Source organism: Mixophyes fleayi, chromosome 3, assembly GCF_038048845.1.
Source record: "Mixophyes fleayi isolate aMixFle1 chromosome 3, aMixFle1.hap1, whole genome shotgun sequence".
NCBI lineage: Eukaryota > Metazoa > Chordata > Amphibia > Anura > Limnodynastidae > Mixophyes > Mixophyes fleayi.
This window is the reverse complement of record NC_134404.1, coordinates 313,612,086-313,635,275: the sequence shown is the minus strand read 5'-3', so window position 1 is coordinate 313,635,275 and position 23,190 is coordinate 313,612,086. Positions and strand designations below refer to the sequence as shown.

Below are 23,190 nucleotides of genomic sequence, written 5' to 3'. Positions count from 1 at the left end.
CTGTTCTGTTATTTTGAGAAAGAGCTGTAACAAGAAGACACAGACATTTACTAATATGTAACATATGAATAGTAAAGTCCATTGTACTGACTGGTGAAACAAAATGTGTTTCTCTGCCTATTCCTGGAGCCCTTATGGTACGCAGTAAAGGCAAGTTCCGTAGTCAATAACATACAGACAATTCTGTGAGTATTATCGCAAAATAATCACCCATGTAAGTAAATGGTGCATGAATAAGAATGTATATATAATATATATATATATATATATATATATATTTATTATATTTATATTTATATATATATATATATATTAAAGGGGTGGAAATATGTGTTTTGTATGGATAATGTGACATCATACCTGCCTACTTTCCCGTAATTCCCGGAAGGCTCCCGAATTTCGGGGAGTCCTCACGGACTCCCGGAACATTAGGCAAAACTCCCGAAATTTGGTGTAATTCACGGCAGTGAATGGAGGGGTGGAGCTTAATCGTGTCATTAAGCTCCGCCCCTCCATTCAATGCCGTGAATTTAGGCTTTCCTATAGTTGGGGCGGGGCTATGGAGACACCCTCACACCCTCCTCCTCGCCCATGTCACATGACTTCTCCCCCGAATCCTGGGGAAGAAATCTTAAAAGTGGGCATGTATGTGTGACATTGACTGAAGAAGGACCATCAACCTCAGCTTGTATTCTGATTTGCTTCACCTCTGTAGCTTCTGGAGCAGTCCAGGGGAGCGGAGTTCATCCACATGGGAAGCTTACATTGCTGTACAAAGTAAATATGCTATATAATGGCAATTCTGATATTTTAACATCTGTGTCTATACTAAAAAAAGACACATCATATAACTAAATGTAAAAAATATATTTATTGGCTATTTCTGTTTTTATAGCAACAACATTTTAATACTGCTTGTCAAGACGGCTTTATCAGCATGGCCCCGGGCGCTTGATACATTATATTTCTTTTAAAGCAAGAGATCCAGTTCAAAGATACTAGGACCTATTTAGAAACAGCCAATTTGGGGCAATATTTGACTTTTATTTGATTTCTGCTTATTAGACCAATAAAAATATCCCTTGTTGCTGCTGTAAGATTGTGCTTACCTGCCATCCTCAGCTTCGTCCAGGTCACTTATGATCGGCAGGCAGAAGGATTCCACCAAATTCAGCAGAAGAGGAGGAGAGGGCAGAGCAAGAGGAAAGGTGGGTTGTGAGGGGCACAGGGGAAGAGTAGGTGGTGAGGGGCACAGGGGAAGAGTAGGTGGTGGGGCAAATGGTAGAGAAAGGTGGGAGGATAGATATGATAAGAGGGTTAAAGGGTGAGAGACAGACAACCAAAGGGGGGGGAGAAAGAAAGATCAGCCACAATATGGAGACGTAGACAGATGGGGAGACAGAAGTGCAAATATAAATTAGAAACAGGTACACAAAGATGGGGAATGAAAGGGACAGACACACATAAAGAGGAGACATACTTGCATACACACAAGCAGGAGGGAGGCAGTGGCACACATGGGGGGAGATTGATACACATACAAAATTCCAAACAGAGAAATGCACATAGGGGGACACAGGTTTAGGGGAGTGATAGAGGCATAAACACAGGGAGGAAGTGGGGGCTGGGTAGGGATATAGACAGAGGAACAATGAGGGAAGCAGAGGGGGAGGAGCAGAGGTGCTCAGAAACAAAGCACTCAGTGGAGGAGTAGAAGTGGGGTTAGGGGCGCACTGGCGGCCAGAGCAGCTAATCCACCTGGTTTGCCCATGCTGTGCCCCTGACTCTAGTATAAAGTTATCAATCGTTAGGTAACTAACAGAAAGTAAGCAACATTTTCACCTGTTTATGAGGACAATGTTAAGGTCAGTCAGTACTGGTGTCTTGGAAAGAGTACACACATTAATGTCACACCAATCATTCTTAGATTGCATAGAGTTCTTACAGTTTCTCCCCCTACCCTCTTTATTTAAGACAATTTCTACTTTCTACTTTCAGTTATGAACAAATTTTGGTGAAGCATATTAATGTGTCAGTAAAAACGCTAGCCGTAAGTACACGTTTATAAAATAATCAGTAAAAAGGGATTGATGTAATTAGTATATTTCTGTATATTGACTTGTAAATGCATCTGTTTTTTGACTGGCCACCCAGGCAGTTACTATGATCCCTGTTCATCAGGGCCAGACTGAGACTAAAAATCAGCCTTGGCATTTAAAGCACACATGCCCAAATCTGTTCCAGATAATAATAATATTACAGTACTTTTTGCAAAGGTTATTGTTATACGGTGTCCCGTGAGATAGAAATGTATTATGTGGAGCTTGACTCTCTATTTGCAGCATAGGGGTTACCAGTATCAGATAATGGTATGTACAGGACCGGCAGGAGAAATTTGGGAACTTTTGTGCCCCCCCCTCCATAGATGAAAAAGGGCGTGACTACATTGTGATACTTAGAGATCACTCCTTGCATTGTAACATCTTTTGTCTTGGAGAACATCTACTCCTTTTTTTGCCTTACTTTCCTTAATGACTCATCTATGTAGATAGTATTTTGAAGTGTCATCTTAAGAAGACATGAAACCAAACAAACCACTGTATACAATAGCTGAAAAAAGATCAAAACTCCTACAAAGGCATGACTTTATGCAGCATATATATATATATATATATATATATATATATATATACGTACATTATTCTAATATTTCATTTTATCCCATTCTACTATATGCAGGGGACGGCTGGCAAATGTTAGCCCAGATAGGGGGGGGGGGGACTCCACTCAGCAGCCTATTAAAAACATTTTATGGGGAAAAAAATGCAGGTGGCCTAGTGACCCAGCCCAAGGTAGCCCACTCTGTGACTAGCCCGAGGAGCAGATGCCCCCCTGCCCCCCAGCCCATCCTGCCCCTGACTATATGCCATGCAATGCAAACAATATACCCATGGCTATTTTTACTTCAAAATTCTATTAATCTATTGCATTATATCCTGTACTATGCTTACTGTTGAGTGTCCTCCAAATTAAATTTCCATCTACAATTTAGTCTTCCATCAGTTGTAACACAATTTGTTCTAATAGATTTCCTGCAATTTGTAAGCCGGAATAGTGTTAACCTTTCAGGTAAACAGGAATATAGTTATTGTTCATTGTTTTTTCTGACTCAGTAGCTATAAGTGCCATAATCTAACATTACGTTTTTCATTTGTAGGCAATAGTGCAATATTGATTGCGGAGTCACTTACTGTGTATTATCTCCTTCTGTCATTGTTACTCCAATATCTTAGCAGTGCATGATGTGGGATAATTAGATTCTGTAAGTGACTGTATCGTCTGTGTGGGTTTATGTTATGTGTTAGTCTTTTAAAGCAAATTTATATACCGTGTATGATGTAAGAGAATGTTGTCCTCCACCTACACCTCATTCAGATGTAAATCTTATTATTTCCCAGGGATACAGGCAACTTGCTGTACATTTCTCAGCTATCTGCTGGAATATTGAGGGGGTGAAATTACAAAGATTTGTCGTCTTGGAAACGGGACAGTAACTGCCATCAAGAATGTACAATGTGGCTGTAAATGCATCCTACAATAAGACGTTTACCTCTCCATATTTATTTTACATCAGTAACAAATTTGCCATTTCTACCGTGTAAATTTACATTTATTTTCTACTTGACACGTTCGTTCAGTTAAATGAAAACATTTTCTAGATTTTATTTTGCCAACAGTATATTTTTTTTTTGCAGTTGTACCTTTTCCTACATAAAGACCAAAGTAAACATTTCTTAGATATTTGACGTTCTGGAACGAAGCCCATATATATATATATATATATATATATATGTTCCTGGTAAAAGTTATGCCCGCAATTACATCAATATATAGTCAATTATTTTTGAATAAAATATGTGCAGCACTAAGTATGGGATGGATGTTATTAGGGTGTGGGGGTGGGAATTTTGGACCGGGCGACAGAGCTGTGCTGTGCCACGGCCTGCTCATTCATTTTTACTTTTCCGAATTTCTTATACAATGCTGATTATTTCTCCTTCATTTTTGTATAATTCTTTGATTTTAGTTTATATTATTGTCTTGGTACCTACTACAAATTACAGTGTGATGCGATCTGTTGTCACTTTCTAAAGGGGTGAAACATAGTAATATTGTTAGAGACATCAATTGCTTATCCTGTTCTACTAAAGCACACTAATCCCTCTGTGCCTCTTCCACCCGCCATCGGTCACAAGGTTTACTAATTCCTTACAGCGGCCATCTTGTCATGCCAATGTATATGCATAACCGTATATGAATGGATGGACTCCAGAAATGACAAGTCATGTTGTAGTATTATTCTGACAATCTGTAATTAACCCCAGGTTTAGCATTAGAAGCATCACCGAATTTTGCAGGGTTTGTTTCAAATATGTACTTGCCATATTGAAGCAACAGTTTGTTTCTCAATCATTTGCAAATCTGTTATCTGAAGCAGAAAAAAATATTTATGAAACTACTTTTAGGTAATAATAATATTTTAGTGTATATATACAATTTTGTTTATAATCAATAGAACTTGCTGTTCAAAAAGACATTTTAAACAATTCCAAATCTCAACTATTTCTTTAACAGTAAACCCCCAAATCCAAACAATGTAGAATGATTCTGAATTGTTTCACCCTTTTCTCATTAATAGCATCAACAATTTACCAGCAGGGTTACAAAATGTGACAAATTGCTAAAGTCCTGGGACTTTCTTGCACTCACATGCTGTCACTCATATAAGTAATTTTGTCAAATAGATTGTTCAGTCATTTATAGGAACAGATTGAAAACAAACAATACCCAAAGAGTACAAATTAAAATATGACTCATTACAATAGTGCAAGTTTTGAGGAAATTCACAAAGAACAAATTGTTACATTTTATAATGTGCTCAAATAAACTGGATTGAAAAAATGTCACTCATATCAATCAAGGACATTGCAGAATAAGTTTTTAACAAATATATGTAATAATGGGATTTTTTCTTAATTAAAAGCACTTACAACATGCCCTGTGGTTTACTGTTAATGTCACAGTCAAAATTCCATGAACCCATATAGAATATAATCATTTAAAAGAATATTACACTAACCAATGATTACCAATATAAAATATGGATTGGTTACCTTGAATGTCCATACCTGGCTTAAGTAGATCACATAAGATCCCAAGAGAGTGAAGGAAAAGGAAGCCTTAAAAGACAGTGATGTTGTGTGCCTGGTTCAGAGTTGGCTAACCTGTGACAATCCAGGTGTTGTGAAACTACAAGTCCCAGCATGCTTTGCCAATATATAGCAGCTTATTGCTGGAAGGGTATGCTGGGACTTGTAGTTTCACAAACACCTGGAGTGTCACAAGTTAGCCAACACTTGCCTAGTTGATGTCTACAAGTATAACAGGCTGTACAGTACAAAGGAGGTTTTGACTTAAATTTATTGTGTAAATGTTTCTTTTTCTCTATTTGCATACACAAAGCCATTCTCCTTTTAGGTGCATTACGTTCATGAGTAATACATGTGCAGGGATTTGTTTTTCATGCGTTGTATTAGCATTACATTTAATTCAGTGCATCACAGGGATACATGCATTTTTTATACTCCATGTATTTTTTTATTCATGTAGCAGGAAATCATTCAGCTGAAACAGCGTTAAAACACACATGTGCACTTTAGCTACGCTGTCCATGTGCTGTATAAGCACTCACTTCCTCCTCCCTTAACCGTGAGCGTCATTGCAGATAAAGGCGTTTGATTCATGTGTAAGTTCATAATCTATCTTGTTTATATTACAGATTGTGGAGTTTAGAATAAAAATTAATTTGGAATTTTCTATACCAAAACACAAACAAGAGAGGCAGCCGAAACGCGTAGGGTTTTTGCACAGAGGTGGTCATTTATGAGGTATGGTGGCCCAGCATTTGTATTCAGTGTTTTTTTTTCATAGGAACTATACAGTTTGTACTATTGCTGATTTATGCTCCACAGAATGATGTACTGAGTCTATGAGAGCATTCTTCAATCTGCAAATACACACTTTGCTAAAAGTCTTTATTTGTGCTGATTGACCTGTTTTTATAAAGTGCACTTTATAGTTTCATACACAGTAGAACATTTGCTCCTTAAGAACTGCTTTTTCTATGAGAATTAATATCAATTTATGGGATTGTGGTTTATTCCTTACTGACTTTTGAAAATGGTACTAAGTCTAATAACTATTCTATATTAAGCTGTATACCATTATTGTGATTCTCCTAGAGCAGGCCTGGCCAACATATAGTAACGAGAAAGAAGTAGGGACAACAGCGCTGCTCTGCACTATGCGGTATGGTACGTGTAGCTGCCAATGTGGGTCTGTAGGGGATGAATTCCACAAATTTCCCTAGTAGGTGCAATGTAACAAACAGATTAAAAAGGACCCATGGTGCAAAGTTGGGATATGGTGGAAAAATTTAAAAAAACTAATAAATCTAACAAGGCAAATATAATAAACAAATAATTTGTAATGTCTAATTGGCAAAACATGATATATAAAAAAAATGGTTATATAGAAAATGGTATAGCAAGATTAAAAAAGAGGAAGAAAATCTTCTATATATAAATCTCACATGGATATGCATAGAATGAATATAAAAGTTCAAAATCCAAATGGTGATTGTGCACTATGTGATCTCATGGTAAATGTCCAAAAAAAATGTCCAAAAGCAGGCTCTCAATAGACTCCAATATAGATAGAGATATAGAAAAAGGACCTAAAATGTGTAGACACAAAAAAAGGAAAAAATAAATAAAAAACTTAGTAGAATGAAAGGTACTTACAATTGGAGTTCAAATAAAGTTCAAGTGGTATCTCATAACGATATCAATAGTCCAAAGTGTTATCAGACATGTAGGGGCTCCATAAGGTGAACTTTTCCTTCCGTAGACGCTGTGCACCGCCACCCCCAGCTCGTTCACTGGTCCCCCTGTAGCTTACTATAATTTGGAATGCAAGCCTGCGTTCCAAATATCGAACGTCCGGTCTGTTCGTTCGGGAGTTTATAAGATTCGCGAATGCACAGTGGTCTCTCTCAGTATAAAACATTGGTATGTAGATATATGATTCTTCCAATCTACGCGTTTCACCCCTCAAAGCGGGGGCTTCCTTAGGATAGAAGACAAACCTATGGCTCTGCAGGGGCTATGTTTACTAAACTGAGTGTTCAAAAAGTGGCGATGTTGCCTACAGCAACCAATCAGATTTGAGTTATCATTTATTTAGTACATTGCACAAAATGACAGCTAGAATTTGATTGGTTGCTATTGAAAACAACTCCACTATTTCAAACCCGCAGTTTAGTAAATATACCCCCAGGGGTTGTGAAACTACAAGCCCCGGCATGCTTGCCAGTAGATAGCCAGCCGATAGATGGCAGGGCATGCAGGGACTTGGAGTTTCACGACACCTGCAGAGCCACAGGTTGGCCAGGCCTGTCCTAGAGCCTCATTATAAGATTTTTTTAGTTAGCTTTTTGTTTATATTAAATTGTATTTTTTATTTATGTTTTACTGCAGTGATTAATGTATATATTGTTTGAGTTTACTAAAATTAAAATATAATTTATTTTATTAATGGTTTTATGGTGCTTCACAGATTGAGCTACATGAGATGTTCTGCGTCCCAAGTTGATGTGAGTTACACACACACCTGACGACCTTTCTTGTTTGCGTTGTAGTGTAGACTAAAAGAGGACAACAACATCCTTAAAGTTCTATTCAGTTAAGCCCCCGGAAAGGATGTTCTCTTTGGATAATTGTTTGGAACTTTCTAGTTTATGACCATTAGATACAGGTATTATATCTACTGTCTATGTCTTGGATTAGCCCTATATAATATAATTTGGAATGCTTGCATTTTCAGGTTTTCTAGAGAAGGATTTATTCTGCATTTTAACGCCTAAACTCTATTAAACCACATTTAAAAATTCCACACCTCTTTCCCCACACCGTCCCAGGCATTTCCCTCCACACTAACTTATATGACACAGATCTTGGTAATCATCTGCTTCTGAGAATATAAGTGAAATTCAACAATAATTTACTTTTTTCTTTTCTATATTTCAGATTCTTTTGGATACAAGGTTTCCAGATAGGAGATCCCAGACTTGTATATAGAAAGGGGTCAACACCAGCTCAGCCTGTCAGACAGAAACAAACAGAGGACAGAGTAGAGTGAAATTTATTAGTTACCGGATTGGGCACTTGGTGTATGCAGGAGAATGAAACGCACCTTGCGCAAATTCTTATTTTATTACACACCATCCAAGATTCACTTTTTGTTTTGGGGTGGTGTTATCCTTTAACCATCTGCATAACACCATGAAAAACTCATTCCACTGTATAACTGGCAAAGTGGAAGGGATAAATCCATGACTTAAATATAGGACACGTTTTAAGGACAACTTAAAGATGTTCAAATATGTCCTGGTTTTAGGCCTAATGACTTCCGATTTCAAGCACTTTACTTCAAATGTAGCTATTTGTTTCCTTCGTCATACATATTTTATTTTCTTTCTTTCGTAAATCATTTTTTCTATTCAAAATCATGAAAAACATGTCAATAGAAAGGTTATTCAAAATATCTGAGCAGTTCAGAACTTGAAGTATTATTTGTTTATTGGTTGTGAGGAAAATTGCCACAGAACTAGCAATTGTGGAATCTCGATTGAGCCTGCGACAGACAATGATCATTTCAATGCTTCAGCAATTCGGAGGTCAGCAGAGAATGTGGAATGAACAGGGTACGGAAGAGTAAAAATAGATGGAATTCATCTTTGAATACAGCCAATAATAAAAGAAATGTCAAATAAACATTATAGCTATTTATATGTATTTAAACAGACAATTTTAGTGTTTATTATGACGCGTGATGTAATAAAATATTAAATTAATGTCAACTTTTTCTGCCTTTCATTGTCTAGTTTGCTATCTACTTATCCCTATTAAACCTATTCTTAGTTATATGATTGGTTTTTCTGGCTCCAGTGGAGAATTTTCAGGGACCGTCTTGAAATTTAGCATGAGATCACGTAGTATATATAATAGAAATATACTTATTATTATTATTATTATTACACAAAAAATACTGTCCACTTAAGCAACATATGATATGTTGTTCAAGAATATAGTAATACCCAAAATATTATATAATTTATGCAGCCTTGTCTAACGTAATACAAAAAATAGAGACCAGGATTTATCCCCCCCAGTGTGCTCTTACATCCAGGGGAGGGCTGGCAAGAGGTCATTTACAGTGACATCCAATTCCCAGTGGTAAAATCGGTGCTGAGAATGACATCCAGTGTACAGAAGTAATAGTGGGATTTGTTCTTTTCCACCATGTAAAGAAGAATAAGACCAAGAATAACATCCACCATACAAAACAAGAGAAGATTTTCTAGGCAGTCGTTCATACTTTCAACACGTAGAATAATAAGGGGATACAATATCATGGACATAAAAAAGGGGCAGAGGCTGTAAAGGTGGGAGCGCATAGGGTGTCATGGGGAATACATGGTAGGGACACTCATACATTGTACATACTCAATCTATGCTCAAAACCCATAACACACAAAACAGGACGTAATACACATAAAACAATAAATATACATAAAACCTATCTTGGTTCCAGGCTTATCTCCAGCAAAGAATGCTTTTTACAGTCATATTACACACTCTTCCAGGCTGAACGGATTGCTATTATAGTACGGTCGGCATTGTCTGCCCTCTTTGTTTTCACGTACTTTAACTTTTACTTTAGGCTTCCTTCCTGTGATTTTCCCGTCTGTCGCTCCACTTCTTGCCTTATGTACGACCTGCTTGTTTCACTCCTTTTTACTTCTACTCCATCACCTATTGTGTTGCCTCCTGTGTCCTTTGCATCAGTTTCTGCCCAGTGCACGTATAATCACCCCATATTTTATCTCCCCCTTATCTCACCCTTTCTCCCTTGTTTCATGCTTGCCACTTTATTCTCCATGGCTAAAGGTGGGCAGTATGACATTCTTTTGCTCAATCTGTCAATTCCCTTTAGTCATACACCTGAAACTAACCATTTCTTCTCCGAGAGATCTGATCTTCGGTACCAATTGGCATCAAAATACATGTTTTTACAATTTTTTTTAACACTAGTAATACAATGCAATCATGTAGGGGGATGGAACCCATTGGTGCCAATGACCACATACCCACTAGCATATGCACTTGGGAACAGGGCCGGATTAAGGGAATGGAGGCCCCTGGGCTAAGGGGGCCTCCATTCCCCCGTGAGGCCCCCCCCGAGATCCGAGCTCCCCGCCCCCCCCCCCCCCCCTTCCCCCCGGCACTTACCTCCTTCTCCGGCGCGCTGTACGCTTTTTACTGAGGAGATCTCGTGAGAGTGAGACTCATGAGATCTCCTCAGTAAGCAGACTACAGCGCGCCGGAGAAGGACCGCAGTGAAAGTGCTCAGCAGCACTGATCATGCCGGGGGAGCCCCCACCCCCGACCGATCAATACTGCTGCTGAGCACATTCAAAGGCACCCTGGATGCCATAGGCCCCTGGGCTGTAGCCCAGTTAGCCCTATGGTTAATCCGGCCCTGCTTGGGAATGATTTAGCACAGTTTTTCCATCGCTGCCTGCACCATTTACTTACATTAAATTCATTGGGGTCAATAGTGCCCTCCATTGTTCCACTCCAAATGCAAATACAAGTGCTTGTGATCCACTACATGTCAAACACAATCATGTGTGTCACTGGCACTTATTACTACACTACTGGTATGGCTGCAAGCTCCCATGGGTAAAGGCTATGCATGCTAGATTGTAATTCTTAGATTGGCCTCCAACCCCACACGCTATGATATACTAATGATACTGACATCAAGATATCATCTCTTCCCTGTGAATGAAACAGGCGGCACAGAATGTTACCACTTCCAGAAAACCAAACTTTGCACAGACTTCACATGATACTTCTTTGTATAGCCCAAGTATCAGAACAGTCATTAAGCCATTGCCAGAACAAATAACTACTTTCCACATAAGTATACTTCTTCTTATCTCTGCTTTCATTCTCAAGAACACCAGTGTCATTTATTAGAATTACAGGATGTTCTTGAGATAAGTATATTTTCCCAGACGCCACAACAGTCTTGTTAACATGTCTCACTTTACATTGTTTGCTTTAGATTCCATATTTTGCAGCCTTTCCCTGGAAGGACAGATATATAAACTGGCAATTAAGGTTTTGTTATGACAATCTCTTGCATATTTTCCACACAGTCAGATCCTTTCATGTAGGTGCCCTTGGAAAAATGTGATGCGTTTCCAGCTCTACCTTTCTAGCAGTGCGTTGTACAGTGTAGACTTACTGAGTACTACAATTATTCATCAGTACCAGTTCTAATGGCTGTTAGCTGGATACAACTGGAAAACCTCTCTGACTGTTGTTCTCGAATTGCCCCGAAATATGGGCATTTCGGTGGCACAGTAGTTAGCATAGCTATCTCACAACATTGGGATCATGGGTTCGGTTCTGATATTGACCACATCTGTTTTGAGTTTGCATGTATGTTTGTATGGTTTCCAGGGGCAGGCTGGGCTGGGAGGGCACCTGCCCCCGGGCCGGTCCCATAGTGGGCTACCTTGGGCTAGGTTGCTGGGACACCTGTATTTTTTTCCCTTGAAAATGTTCCTAATAGGCCGCTGAGTTGAGTTTTGCCCCCTGGGATAAAATTTGTCAGCCCTCCCCTGATGGTTTCCCCCAACAGTCCTAAAACATACTGGTATATTAATTGGCTGCTGACAAATAAGAACTTAGGGCCTGATTCATTAAGGATCTTAAATAAAGAAGTTTCTTATTTCAGTCTCCTGGACAAAACCATGTTACAATGCAAGGGGTGCAAATTAGTATTCTGTTTTGCACATAAGTTAAATACTGACTGTTTTTCCATGTAGCACATATATCAACTTTAAATTTCAGTGTACAAATAAGCTATCAAGTATTTGTGTGCTACATGAAAAAAGAGTCAGTATTTAACTTATGTGCAAAACAGAAAACTAATTTGCACCCCTTGCATTGTAACATGGTTTTGTCCAGGACACTTAAATAAGAAACTTCTTAATTTAAGATCCTTAATGAATCAGGCCCTTAGTGTATCTGTGTGTGAATAATGACATATTCTCTTTATAAATATTGGAGCTATATAATATTTTTTATAAATAACTGCTGTAGAATAGATACTAATAAAGTAATTGTGGCCCATGTGGAACTCCAACTATGATTCTCACAATTCTGTCACCTACTGAGTAAATCTACCTCTGTGTGTGTTGTCATCATCAGTTGACAGGTCTTCATCATTCTTCCACTGAATGCCCAGATTTGAAGTCGAACTTCAAATCCACTTGTGTAACATTAGTGTTTTATTTTCCAAACAAACAAAAATCCACGACTTGGACTGTATTTACATTTCTTAACTCAATGACACTTTTGTGTTGCCGCATATCCACGTATCATCTAAATAAATGCATAACTTAATAAATGTAAACTCTTATTCGTCCCATGGCAAAATCTTTGCAATATAAAATTAATTATTAAAATACAAGAGGAAAAGAAAAACAGTCATGTAAAAAATGACCAGGGGGTATATTTACTAAACTGCAGGATTGAAAAAGTGGAGATGTTGCCTATAGCAACCAATCAGATTCCAGCTGTCATTTATTTAGTACATTCTACCGAATGACACCTAGAATCTGATTGATTGCAATAGGCAACATCTCCACTTTTTCAAATCCGCAGTTTAGTAAATATAACCCCAGGACCTATAAGACCCTTCCACAAATCCAGGCCTGTAGGATAGCTAAGAAGATATCAATACAGGGGCAAATGTATCAAGCTGCGATTTGCTGTTTTGAGTGATTTTTTTCGGGTGAAAACCCACTGATGTCAGTGAGAGTTTATAATAAATTGCCAATAAAGTAATGTTACAAAAATGGACACGCTTAATAAATGAGTGGGTCAAATTTCATTAATAATTATACCGTATGTAAGGGATTTTTTTTTTATCTTATTATATCATAGTGACATACTATTTCATTACCAGTGGGGCAATAATATTTATATTCTGATGTGGCAACAGTTAGTATTTCCAGATTGGGGCACCATTTAAAGTACATGCTTGTGACAATACAAGCTGCATGCCACAAGTATGTACTTTAAATGCTGTCCCCATCTGGAAATATTAACTGCTGCTACATCAGAAATTTGGCCCACTAATATATTCATAAAATAATTTGGCCCCTGTAAGATAATAACATTTTTTGCTCCCCTAAACAAGAAATCATGACTACCCTCACTATGAAAACTTGTATTGTACCTCCTATTATGTTAAGAATGGCCAGATAGCTCTAACAACATGCTTTTTTTTCTGTTGAATTTTGGGCTAGTTTCTGTTTCTGTTGAATCTCAGGCGAGTTCCTGTTTCTGTTCAAACTCCGGCAAGTTTGACTAAAACGCCGGTGGGATAGGTGTTTTAAAATCGACATACATCGCCGGAGATTGGAATGTCCAAATTGCAGGTTAATACATAGGGTGACTTTGCGCATAAAATCGCCGGTGATGTTGAGCGATTTGCAGCATTTTGAAATCGCTAAAACAAATCACAGCTTGATACATTTACCTCCTAAATAAATTGCTATATGTAATCATTTTACATTCAAAACAAAACATAAGCACTCACAAGACTTTATACAAAAATCCAGGCAAAGAGGAGGCAATGAGAGGAAAGTGGGTCATAGTTTTTCAAATACACACTCTTCATGCTCTAGTCCATCTCATCACTAAGTAACTATTGTAAAGTCCTCCTCCCCTCCGTAACAGCAGGAAGGTGTATAAGAATTGACGATTGGGTCTAGTATCATGTATAAGATCTTCAGTCCAGCAGGGGGAGCTTGGAGGTTGGACATAACGACATAGGGAACACAAGAGATAACTACCTGATTGTGAATGGGAAGGAGATTAATGCATAAACAAAGGGATATAATAAATGATGTGCATATTCAGTCTAGGGGCTAGATTTACTAAACTGCGGGTTTTAAAAAGTGGAGATGTTGCCTATAGCAACCAATCAGATTCTGGTTATCATTTACTTTCTACAAATTGACAGCTAGAATCTGATTGGTTGCTATAGGCAACATCTCCACTTTTTCAAACCCGCAGTTTAGTAAATATACCCCTGGGACTTTTATAACAACTGGTTCACAGGAAAAGGGATTTGTAACCCATAGCAACTAGTCAGATGTTCTCTTTCATTTTCTAAATTGTAGTAGAAAAATGACTGCTATAATCTGATTGGTTCTTATATCCTATAGCACCTTTAGTTTGTACACCCCCTCAGTGTCCCCCGGTGAATTATAATGTAATGTTTTTTTTTTATTTACATTCATTTAGAAGAAGGTGGGAGTTTGCAATATACTGTAGTATTCAAAGTATAAAGTATTTTTGGTTTCCCAGGCCGTGGCAAATATTGGTAAACAGTTTCATACCATTCCCCATGTATCAGAGGGGTTTGCAGCCACCAGGAACCACACTGTACATATGAATCATCATCATCACCATTTATTTATATAGCGCCACTGATTATGCAGCGCTGTACAGAGAACTTACTCACATCAGTACCTGCCTCATTGGAGCTTACAATCTAAATTCCCTAACATACACAGACAGACAGACAGAGAGAGAGAGACTAGGTTAATTTTTTGATAGCAGCCAATTAACCTACTAGTATGTTTTTGGAGTGTGGGAGGAAACCGGAGCACCCGGAGGAAACCCACGCAAAGACGGGGATAACATACAAAGTCCTCACAGATAAGGCTATGGTCGGGAATTGAACTCATGACCCCAGCGCTGTGAGGCAGAAGTGGTGACATTTTCCCACAACTCTCATTGTTTGAAACTTCCAAACAATCATAGTCACAGGAGAGACAATACAACAGTCTCTCTTCTAAATCTTTCTGATTGACACATCCAGAGTTCTGGGTTAGCGGTGGGGGTGATGGTGTCGGTGTTTTAAAAGTATTTTAAAAGTATTTTAATATTCAAAATTGCATTTCTCATTTTTTTAGCAGACTGGACTATGGTGGGGAATACTTCTTATCTGCTTCCCAATAGCAGGGGTTTGTTTTATAGAGACATATAGAAGGGCCCGGATGGAAACTATGTGACAGGATTATTTAGTGAATAGCGCAAGATATACCACCAAACGAGGACAAACTGCTGTACAAAGCTATTGGAGAGGCATAAGGGTCCTGCACAGTAATTATAAAATAATTTGACAAATAAAAAAAAAAATACAGTCATAAGAAGTCATTATGAAGCCCTCAACGGCTCCTTCACAGCACTAAACACCTTTATACCCAAGCGCTCCTCTATTTGCATGACTGAGGTTACATTGACTGAGAAAAAGGGCTGCATTTGTGGAGCAGGAGCCGTTTGCACAGGCTGAGAGGAGGATTGGGCTCAGCACAGTGATTCATAGATAATGAGCAGACACGTTTTGCACATCCATGTTATGTTTTAGTGGATAAGCGTATTTCCAGGAACACTCCTAGTAATGTAATACAATGAATGTAATAAAATGAACGTTGTCACTGCCATAAAAACGGCTCCGATGTTTGCACACTGTCATGATTCTGTCAGATGTGAGGCTAAACCCAGTATTTTTTTATGAGAAAATAAAAATGTATACTTGATTGAAAGGATAGCACTACAAGTGTAGGAAGCTGGACTTCGATGGGGCATTTACACTTTTGCACAGTGGGGCTCTTCAGCCTTTTCTGCCTTTCTACTTTGTGGACTGGCTCCCAAAAGCAGACCTTGAAGCGGGTGGAGCATCGAGGCAATACCATGGCATTTTTGCGATGCGCATCCGGTGCACTACGTAAGTGACCTCCATTGTTGGCAAAACTACCATCACTATGTGGCTATAATTTATGACTCTACCCAGTGGTCGAAGTGGAAATTTATAAGTGGCGGAACGGAAAATGTGAGTTTATAGCTTTACAATGAAGGCAGTAGGAGAAGTGGCGGTATGGCATACTACCAGATACCAGCCCACTTCCACCACTAAATGCAAAATACCTTTTCTTATTGCAGTGTTCTTCTAGGTAAATTGCTTTTCTCCATAAGTCCACAAATTGGTAAGAGACACACTTGAGCTTTTCTAATGTCTGTTTTAAGTCTTCAAGTAACAGCCAATGAACGGAAGACACCCCCTGAGATACAGGCGCCCTTTATATCCCAGCTGATTTTATGCTGCTATTCAGCACTGAATCTTTTGACCTCCGGTGTCTTCCTATTGACCTCTGAGTACAGTTTATGAGTAACAGTCTAAGGGTCACCAGGCAACACAATACTTTATATTTATTAGCACATTTTGGTTGCTAGACAAGATTTTTTTATGAACATCATCATGTAAAGGTCATAGTGTGAATTGTGTGGCAGAGAGTGTGCAAAACCTGCAACATAAATTCCAGACCCTTTCTCCATGGTCTCTGATTGTCATCTTAATTTATTGGTGGTATTAATTGGTGCCAGGAACTATGCTTAAAGTTACAGTGTTAAATGTGCTGCTACATCAGAGCTTAAATAATGTCTACACAATATTTCTGTTTGATCTGTTATTTTCATTTCAGGAATATCGGTAAGCTTTGGTAGGTAGAGAATGGATCATTTTAGCTGAATTTCTGTGATGCTATAATTTGGCAGATTTCCCTCTTCCACAGAGGAGACAGGGAGTGTCTCTTGTCATGAAACTGTTGCAGCCATGAGTTAGGGGATTAGGAGTGGTCACACATGGGTAGCAGCTGCTGATGAGTGATTTCACACAGTTTAGCTATGAATATTGCCAGGTTTATAGGGTTGAAATCAACAGCATTTTGGGTATTACATTTACATATTTTAATATTGGGGAGAAGAAATGCTGTAGATATTTATGTTCACAGGTCTGAATATTCTGTGTAAATCAAAGCTGCACACAGTGGTTTCTTGTTCACGTAACAAATGACACTTAATGGACAAACACTTTCTTTAGGAATATTTATTAAATGCTAGTTATTTAAATTACATTTTAGTGTTCTCCATTGCCCAAAGCACCTTTTTACATATTGCAGTGTTTTGAGGGGCAAAGGAAGCTGAATCGCAGTATTTTCAGGGGCAAAGGAAGGCTACATGGTACAGTGTGATGAAGAGAGCCATTACTATGCCATAATATGAACTGGGGGCATTACTGTTCCATAATATGAATATAATATTAAATAACAAATTTTTGTCAGGTGAGGTATTCTTTAATATTTTTTATGTAACATTTTAAAACTCTTTCTTATAACAATATAGTTTTGTGTATCTCTTTTACTGTTCTTATTTGAGTATTAAGTGCATGAAATATTGGAATACCTTTTGGGATATATTTTTGCATACTTTAAAGGGTCATTAGGGCAGAGAACCGGTTGTTAATTTATTTGAATCTATATATATATTTGAATGTATATTTATATATATATATATATATATATATATATATATATATATATATATATATATATATATATCTATATCTTTTTATATATATATCTATATCTTTTTATATATATATATATATATATATATATATATATATATATATATCATGCATTTGCAAATATGTGTAACAGAATTCTTTCAGTAAAGTGCTAGCCTCACCCCCACATTAGGTTGGCCACACCCACTTGGTAAATGTCACTCCCACTTAGATGGGGGGCGCCGGTGCCCTGTCTCGCCCAGGGCACTAATATGTCTAGTTACGACACTGCCTTGTAGTGCGTCAATAAAAGTGGCTTCCAATAACATAAAAAAATGTTCGCCAATAGGATAAAAACAGAAGTGTTACAGCAATGATTTTGAGATTGTGTAAGGTTTTAAACTTTTTCCTTACAATTTTTCTTTTTTAATTCTAAAAGAACGTGGCATGGCATAATCATGTTGGTAAAATACTAGCTGTTGGTATTTTTTAAAAAGAAGTTTCAGTAAAATATTTTGAATAAATTTAAATAAAGTTGGCATTGTTGTCAATATTTCAGTCTATCAGTCTTTAGTGAATCTCTAAAAAACCCAAAGTTAACGAAATGATTTGAGGTTGGTTGGATTCCGTTCCATGTGTGGAGAAATAACTTTGCTATACAGCAAGAGAAATACCATGTGCATTTGACTCAGGTTTGACCAAAAAGCCAAAAGTCAACTTCTGTCCATAATGTTAATACATCATGTGCTCAGTAATCTGGACATGTTTTTGATGCCAGGATTTCAGAATACACAGCACTCGCTTGTAATCAGACCAGCAGCGGAAACATGTCTGGGTATTTCTAGACAAAGAAAATACAGCTTAGAGGGAATTACCTTCCCCAAAAACAAACTGCCACCGCTCTAAGCAGGGGGCTAAGAATTGCTTATAATAGCATGTTCTGGTCACATGATATAGTATTCCTGGCAAAAAGTTAGGACAAGAACTAAACAGAACTACATTTTTAACTATAGTGAATATGTGCCATTTTTTTTCAAATGTAATTACAGTATTTACAAAAAAAATGACAGGGTTTGGTACCTAATCTGGATTATCTCTTTCCAATAATTGTAAAAAAAAATGACTGTTTACTTAAACTGTAATAACGGACAGCACTTTTCGTGAACACCTTTTTATGTTATAAAACATTTCTCCCACAGTGAAACTAACAACATCTAGAGATGTCAGAGAATAAAGCTAATTTTTACCAACCTCTTTTTTTTTTATACTTACAGATGATAATGTCGGTATGTTTTACTCCCTATCCGTAAACATACTGTAGATTGGCCAGTTTGCTAAGCTATCTCCTGCAGCCAGGTAGAAGGCCATGCTGTAAAATGTCAGTTTTCACATTATTCCTTTCTGAAGTGGAAGGACGAGGAGATAAACAGCTGTGTGAGGTATGAAATAAGCTTTTATTAGTCTTCAAATTGAAGCTCTCACATATCGGCCGCATATCAGGTTTACTGATTTATTTACAGACAAGAAGGGAAAAGTCTAAGCCACACAGCATTATAAACCCATGATAGCCAATAGGAGGCCCTAGGACAGTGTTGGCTAACCTGTGACACTCCAGGTGTTTGTGAAACTACAACTCCCAGCATGCTTTGCCAATATATAGCAGCTTGCTGCTGGAAAGGTATGCTGGGACTTGTAGTTTCACAACACCTGGTGTGTCACAGGTTAGCCAACACAGCCTTAGGGCCACATGTGGCCCTCCAAGCCTTCACCTCTGGCCCAAGCTCCTTCCTGCTTTATTGTCAGATCTGTTTGTTATCACTTGTATCACTTGTTAGAATTGTCTGCTGATATGTTATTACAGGTTGGTGTCTCCTTCTTTGATTAATAAATTGTTTTAACTTATTGCGAAAATTAAGAGCAATGTACGGCCCTTTTAAAGGTCAGGCTGGGTACACACTACAATGTTTTCAGCCAAACATTGAGCCAATCAAACGATAAACGACTGTTCGGGCCAATATTGCATTAGTGTGTACACTGCAATAATAAGAGATTATCAATCCAAAACTCATTGTATCGTTTCATTTCGATTTCTAAACCGGACTAAAAATCTCGATCAACGATGGATATTGCTGCAATTCTGCAGCTTGTTTGCACTCATGAATAGCAGTGTCCGTAGATCTCTATGGAGTGTGCAGAGTCACAATCTTTTCAGCCATTGGTTATGACAGATGAAGAGCACAGATCTGAAGGTTAATTATATAAAACGTGTTTAGTGTGTACACATGCAATATACAACTATACACAAAGCAAGACAAAGCAATGCATGATGCAATTTCTTCCTGGATGTTTGTGGCTGTATTTGTGTGCAAAGAGGTTAAGTCCATTTTTTAAATTAGGTTTACGTATTGTTGCAGGGTAGGCAGATAGCTGTAGAGTGTGTTCAGTGTTGCAATCTTTTCAGCAGATGATTATGAGAGATTCAGATCTGAGAACTGATGGTCAATCATATAGATGTGTACGCATAAATCGGCATGCTTATTGGGACTTTCAGCCATTGGTAAAATTGTTACATAAATCGCATCTGAGGTGAGACTGCATAAGTGTGTACCCAGCTTTAGTCAAACTCACTAAGTTGATATTCATAAAAACTGCATTAGCGAAGCGCATCACAGCAATCTATTTTCAGTCTCTGCTCAGTGCTCTGGTTGTATGGCAGCTACATGTGAGACCTGCGTAAAGGGAAAGCAAACCTGTTTTCAGCAACTAGGGCTGAAATACCGCTAGCTCTAGTGCATACTGATGTGTGTGGTCCAATGGAGGTGAAATCGGTTAGTGGCTACAGATATTTTATGACACTCCAATGAGGGTGGCACCAGGGCCGGTGCTAGGGTCCACGGCGCCCTAGGCATTTTTAAAAAAGCGGAGGGGAGGAGACGGAGCAGAGAGGCGGCGGTGGTGACAAAATAGCCTCTTCCCCCCTCCCCGTGCATCTGAATGCTGTGCGGCGGCCGTGACAGGTATGGTCAGCGGTCGCCACACAGTTTTAAAGTCATTTAGTATTCTGTGGCGCCCTCCAGGCGCCCTCCAGAGCCCGGCGCCCTAGGCAAGTGCCTAACCTTGCCTAATGGGAGCACCGGGCCTGGGTGGCACATGTCTATTTCATAAAAGCCAAAAGTGAAGTCAACAAAATTGTGGAATACAAGAGCCTGGTAGAGACTCAACTGGGTCTGAAACTAAAAGTCTTGAGATCCGTCAATGGCAGAGAGCATCATCTCTGTGTATTCGGCTGCAAGGCGTATGCACATATTCCAAAAGAAAAAAACCAAAAATTAAATCCCAAGTCAGTGGAGTGTATCATGCTCGGGTACTGTCAAGAGAGTTAGGATACAGACTTTGGGACATTACCAGTGAAGGTCTTATAAAAATCTAGAGATGTGGTGTTTCACAAAATCACACCACCTAGTGGAAGAATGGAACAACAACTACAGGAACAGTTTGTAACTCTGGATGTACAGACAGCAAAAAGCCTGTCTGAGCATCAAGATGTTAATGCGGAAATCCAACCAGAAAGCAGAAGTTCTATGAGGAGTAACAAAGGTAGCCCCACTAAAAGATATAGTGAGGAGTTCACTAACTTTGCCTTCTGGGAACCGCGAAACATGCAAAAGGCAAAATTAAGTAGCTTCTGAGAAGAGTGGAAGTCGGCTATAGATATAGAGTTAACAGCTCTGAATGACAGTATTACACTGACTGTAGTTGACAGGCCAAATGACCACAAAATGCTACAAAGCAAGTGGGTCTTTTGTAAAAAGGTGAATGCGGATGGAACCATCACACGCTATAAAGCCTGCCTTGTTGCCAAGGGATACACACAAAAGTCCGGGATCGACTTAGGAGAGATCTTTTTGCCTGTTGCCAGATATAGTACCGTAAGCATAGGCAAACCGAGGTGGGGGGGTTTCCTTGTGCCTGGAAAACTTCATAATTGAGGTGGCTGGACCCTGCTTCCGCTTCACACAGCTCTGCTTAAAAAGGGAGACTGTGTGCACCTAACAGTAGTGCACGCAGCATTGCCCATGTATATTATGAAGATAGGAAGAGTTGGAGAGCAGGCAAGCACTGTCTAAAATTATAGCCACGCCCCCATGCATGCTGGTCATGCCCACTGGTGTCGTGGTGTGGAAACCTCCCTCTGCAAATCCTGCGTTTGCCCCTGCTAAGGTTAGTCATTGCCATTTCCACTATCCATGATTTGCTGCTGCACCAACTTGACTTTGACTCGGCTTTCCTGAATGGAGAGTTAGTAGAAGAGATTTATATGGAGCCACCTGAACACTTCCGGTGGAAGCCATCTTTCTGATGACTATAATTCCGGCAGGAGGGAGGTAGACACTAGAATTCCGATGCCTTTCATAGAAACATCTAATAAATGTAGACTTACTCAAAAAGTGACAGGAAACATTTGCAAGACCACTGAATGCCAACAGTGCCATTCTGCACACAGCTAAGTTCCTGACAGTCAGTTTGCTGCTCTTAAGGGGCGATGTGAGGACCTGGCAGCAGGATAAAGTAGAACTCTAGTACAAAAGGTAAAATAAAAAGCTCGGGGCCTATTTTAAAAACACTATTAACTTTAGCGCTGCCAAACTTACAATTGTTTATAAAACAGACCACCTACGCTTTTTATTTTGCCTTTGCTACTAGTGCAGGGTTTCCCAAACCCAGTCCTCAGGGCTCCCCAACAGTGCAGGTTTTCTGGATCATATGTGACATAATTAGGACCACCTGTGGATCTGTTACAATGTGTCAGTCAGTAATGAATACACCTGTGCTCTAGCAAGGAGATATGGAAAACCTGCACTGTTGGGGAGCCCTGAGGACTAGATTTGGGAAACCCTGTACTAGTGTATTATTAAAATTGACCATCATGATTGTTAGTCCAATCATGTGATCCTCTATGTTAGTGTTTTAGTCCAGTATCTGTTGTATTTAGAACTGCCTATATGGACTGCTTTGAATATTGGATATCTATAAAATAAAGAGAAATAGAAATATAATTTTGGAAAGATTTTTAAAACCATTTTGATGTTACTATTAGTATATACATGGATTGGATATTAACGGTCACATGATCTGGACTTTTAGTATGGAATATTAATATTAAATTGATTAAGTTTTAATAAGCTAAATGATTCTATTTGGATATTTATTGTTATATGAATCTGAAATTATATCAAAATAGTTTTTTTGTGTGTTATAGCAGTAAGGTTTTAAATGATAATGGACTTGACTCTATAAAAGATAGAAAGGTCGAAACGCGTCGGAGACGGACTCTCGATGATAGATAGAATTTCCCTCTCTACTCAGAGCTTTTGTGACCACAGCTGATGGGGATCCCATTGAAAGTACCCGCTAAGGGCTATAAGATCTTTTACACTCAGGTAGGCGGCTCTTCTTCATAATACCGAGAGACATGTGATTTCTGTGTTCTATGGAATAAGGGTTTTTATCGGGATGTTTTTATATAAATAAATATGAGTTATTTGAGGTAACGCACCATCTTCTGCTATT

The 23,190-nt window shown here is 38.6% G+C and overlaps 1 long non-coding RNA gene across 1 annotated transcript; it reads left to right on the top strand.

Annotated features, from left to right (window-relative positions):
- The first annotated feature begins 1,163 nt into the window (after positions 1-1,163).
- Positions 1,164-3,513, top strand: LOC142143017 (uncharacterized). Its single transcript, XR_012689466.1, has 3 exons — positions 1,164-1,208; positions 1,999-2,050; positions 3,459-3,513. It is a non-coding gene; the product is annotated as an uncharacterized LOC142143017 (long non-coding RNA).
- The last annotated feature ends 19,677 nt before the right edge of the window (positions 3,514-23,190 follow it).